We start from the raw sequence: 4,981 nt of genomic DNA, 5'->3' as shown, positions 1-4,981 counted from the left end.
GAGAGTGTGTGTGAGAGAATGTGTGAAGGCAGTCATACACTTGCAAAAGGGTAAAACTGCACTGAAGTACAACAGCTGAGCAGAGCACATCCTACAGCTAATTGCCTGCAGGTTGAGGTCAAGCTAATACTTTAACTATGTAGCTGCCACCAATAGAAATGGTGTAAACAACATGACAGAGGGGAAGTAAACCACAAGAAGTTCTTCTCTCTGACTCAGCATGCCGTCTCACTAAATTCATCAACCTGACCATCCTGCAGTTTTTCTCTGCTGCAAGTGTACCGCATGCCTGAATGTAAGTAAGAGAGAGAGGTGTAAAGAAACAAGGAGAGAAACCTTTCTTTACATTCATCCTCCAACACAGTGAACAGAAAGCCGACAAATGCCTTTTCCAGTATAAAATGTTGGCAAGGAGTGGTCATATGATTTCTTTTACTTCTTTCTTTTTCATTCAATGAATGTGTTTTTTTTCTCTCTTTTTCTGTGTGTATGTTTGGAAAAAAAATCTCACCCACCATGAATGTTTAAAAAGATTGTCAAAAATGTGACAAAACGTTACATTTCTGACATTATTTAAGAAAGTTTATCACTGGAGCGAAAGGGAAGCGTGAGTCCTTTTCACTGATTATCTACCTCGGTTTACCTCCGGGTAAACTTCCACTGTATATTTAATAACAATTTATACCTACATTATGTGATGTGCTGCTTCGGTTACATTGCATTTGATACTTCCTGATGACTTTCCTCCTGATTGTCATCCCACTTTAGTTTTTCTCTTTTTTTTGTCCTGATTTTGCTGGATGGTGAGGGCAGCTCTCTCCTCTCGCTCCACCTGTTGTGTGGCCTGAAGGATAGAAACACACACACAGTTTGTTATTTATCCCCTCAGGTGTTGCTGAGGCACTGGGCCAGTATTAATAGTTTGTTTATGTGTATTTTGTCCATTATTGAGTAATGGTATGAAAAGATAATGAATGTCTCCTTTTTGTTTCCTTTGTGCAGCTGCCCTCACTATTCCTGTTTTATACTACCTCGATTAAGAATTAATTTTATTGTGTTATTGTTTTCCTAAACTCAGGGAACAAACTTTAGTACATTTGAAAAGTCATGTAGTGTTACATGCTTAACTGACAGGGTATCTTCTCAGTACTAAACCGTTTGAGTGTGTATTTGCCTGGAAATGCTATGAATGTATCCCCCAGACATTGTGCGCTAGTAGCTCAAATGTTAAATAGCCCCCAATGTAGTTTCTCCTCAGGTCTTATTAAGTCTGTTTGTTTTGTTTTTATACCAGACTCTTTAGTTTATTGACTTCTTCCTTTTTATTAGTGTAAAGATTCACACCAGAAGTGCTTGCAGTGGCGTGTCGGTACAGAAAAGCTTTATAATTGGCCTTACTGTGGGAAAGCCTCCTTCAGATGTGGAAACCAAAGCCTAATCTTTCTGAGGGATAAGCTCCACATGAGGATGCAAAACGTGAAGAATGATTGTAGTAAAAGCAATGGAAGAGTTTAATCAGAGATGAAAGTGAAGAATTGAATGAACACCATAAAACTATATTTTTATTAGAAGATAATGTTCCACAGAGTACACAAGTAGTTTTTTTGTTTTGTTGTAGAGTAGATAAAAATTAGCACTTGTCTGCCAAGTAGTTTTGTATTATCGTCTAATGTGCAGCGGTGACTGTGATGCTATTACCCAAAGAGTTGTTTGCTGCCTGTGTTTATTTTAGCCTCTCAATTAATCTTTGGCAGAAGGTTAATAAGGAATGTGACATAATTGAAACACGTTAGACCAAAGATGAAACGCAGCCACTGATCAGTTTTGAGCTCCTCAAACAAAGCCTTGCACATTAGTGGCCTTGACCCGCGACAAAAAGAGTGAAGACAGTCGCGGGTTAGAACTCCAAGGAAGTGCCTGCAGGATACAATTAATAATCATTTTATGTGCACAAACCAAATTATCCTGCCGCAGTGTTCCTCCAAAATTGTTGCAAACCGATGTCTGTACATTGTAGGGGGAGAATTATTAAATACAGTATATTATACTGAGTAGTGTCTGTGTCGCAACAGTGCAGTTTTGTGTAAATGTGCTACCACTGATCGAAAGATTATTTACAAGAAATGTTGTATTTGGAAGATTTCCTCGCACATTTTTTTCATGTGAGGTATTTAAGTGTTTGCCTTTTGAGTCAATACTAAAGATACTTTTAGCATCTTAAAACATATCTTATTTCAAATCATATTTAAAAAGATTGTAGTCAGTGGTTGCAGCATTGTTTTCACATTACTGTAATTCAATCAGAGAGATTCTGCGGAGGATTCAATCATTGGAAATTTACGGGATGAAGAGTGACACAATCAGTTTACCTTTCTTTTGGAAAAGCAAACAATATAAACCAAAGATTTTTTTTAAAGGTCACCGTTGCATATTGGCATATTGAGAGAGATCTGTTTGAGCATCCTATCTTTGCGTGAACGTTGACATTTTCAGTGTCCTCATTTAATAACAGAATGATGTGTTCTACTTGGGGATTTTAGGATGAAACCTTTCCGATATTCATCCTTTATTTCCACTAATTATGTTATCCTCTTTTCTTTTTTTTTACACAATGGGATCACGTTTATCCTGATTTTGCAAAGTTAAAGAAGGCTACACCATACTGTATTCGTATGTCCTGTATTATTACAGCTTTAAGAGCTCAATCCAGAATCTGAAACCAGTCCTCATGCTTATATTCTCAACCCAAAAAGTTCAAGAGATTTTGTTGAGCTGTGATAAGATACTGCTTTACAAAAACACAGCTGTTAATATTTTTAACTCAGGATAAACAAACACACACAACTACTGGATGCAGATTCTGAATGGGGCTCTTTGTTGTACAAAAGTGTTACCTCAGGTTGTTTTTTTTCATATTCTTGTGATAGGTGCAGATGCAATTTAGTTGGGTCATTAATGTGTGTACGACAAAGATGCATTGTGTAAGATATGGCCAGAATTTTAGTTGAAAACAGTTTTAAAATGAACAGAATGTAAAGAGGCTTTAGTATTGATGTTATCTCAAAGTGTTCTATATTTTGCAGAAATGTATTTTATCTCTGTTCCGTCCTGTCTTGTGTTACCACTTCTCCCTAGTGTTCCCTAGAGGCGATTTTGAGTCACTGTAGCGTCCAGTCTACCATCAGTCAAACGTAGTTCTGCCCCTAGCTTGGGAATTACATTGAGGAGACAAGGTCCATGTAGCAAGAAAAGGGAGTGAGTCAAAGTAAGATAACTTAAACTGTAGGTTGGAAGCACACGTAAAGGTTTTAGGATTGTTGTGTTTTATACCAGCTCTTAAGAGTCTTTCAGCAGTTTAGGGGAAGTCTGCATAGTCTTGCCCTGCTTTTAACCTCTTGGCTTATTTTTATATAACTGATGAGAGTAAATGTATATTGTATGGCCCGATCTATAGAGGTGAAATGCCCCCCTCTATTTGTCCGGGGCCTGGGGCCAGCTTTTACACATTGCACCTTTAAGATCATCACACAAATGACCTGAAATGTTGGTCTGTTCTTCACATGAATGTTGTTATGTTGGAATTATGTTCCTGTTCGAACGTATTAATTAAAGGGATAACACACACTCTTGTTTTTCCTTTTGGCAGTAATATTGTGTTTAAATAATGTGAGGGGGAGCGCTGCGGGTCATTTACAGTTAAACTCAGGGGAACCCGCAGCTGCTCTGTCTCAAAGAGAAAACTGGTTTTCAAGTCTTGAAAATTGAATGTACCTTTTTGTAATTATTATGTTGATGGTGATATTTTCTGTTAATGTTTTGTTATATTTGTCAGATTGTCTTTGTCAGCAAAATCACTTGCAAGTTGGTTTTTGCCAAAATATGTTTAGTTAGGAGATTTTGGACAGCTGTTAATTATGAATAAGTCCGATTCTCAATTTAAATAAAAGTATAAAAAATGAAGTTTGTCTACAATTGTTTTGATTGAACATGATTTCATATTTAAACCACATGCCTTAACCTTGACAACAGTGACCTCTACTGGAATGATATGTTAACATCAAATCCTTGTACATTTTACTGATAATTCTTACACACTTACTTTTAAGTAAGGTATTTAATACAGGTCTTTTTCATGTAGTGTTTCACTTGTAGTTTAGTTGTGAGTATTTTTATTTCCATTTTCCATTTCTGCCTCTACACCGCGCTATATTTGTTTGATAACATTAGTTTCTTTTAGATAATTGTACAAATGAAATGCATCAAATAATCCTTTGTGTTAAGATACAATTAAGATATTATTATAGGTTAAGAGGAAATGTATTAATTATTTCGTGAAAATCCTTTGCAAGCTGCAACATAAAATAAAACATGATTATGGAACATAATTACATAAATAGTTATATTTCAATGATATCATTTGTATATCATCATCATAAGAGCCCTTGTGCAAATTGAGTAATTTAACTTGAATTATTTTGATTCTACGTTTGTAAATGTATGTGTAAATCATAGACTGTATATTAAAAACCACGACTACTACCAGTATTCAATTAACTACCATGGGGTGGTTTTATATGAAAGATGAGTCTCCACACAGCATAGATATAATAAGTCATCGAGTCCCAGCTGTATTTAAAGTTACTGAACTCAATTTACCAGTCGAGCGACATTATTTTTTTGGCTTAGAGCCAGAAGACACGCGCACACTAGCTCATAACAACAACAAGCACGTGGTTTGTGGTGGACAGTTGAACTTTTCAGTGTTGACTCTAAAACACAGTGATAAAATGCATTACTGACTCGTTGTTTTTGTATGCTTAATTGTATTAGTTTTATAATCTGTAGTAATAGTTCTGCTGACAGCCTGCTTTATCACGCTTCCTTGTTTATGTTTTTTTTAGCAGACGGATTTTTTCCGCTCTCTTGCTGAGCCTGTTTTGCAGCCACGCTGACGCTTGGGAGTTGTAGTTCTACGATTTCT

Source organism: Eleginops maclovinus, chromosome 4 (assembly GCF_036324505.1).
Source record: "Eleginops maclovinus isolate JMC-PN-2008 ecotype Puerto Natales chromosome 4, JC_Emac_rtc_rv5, whole genome shotgun sequence".
Lineage (NCBI taxonomy): Eukaryota > Metazoa > Chordata > Actinopteri > Perciformes > Eleginopidae > Eleginops > Eleginops maclovinus.
Note: the sequence above shows the minus strand (reverse complement) of the source record.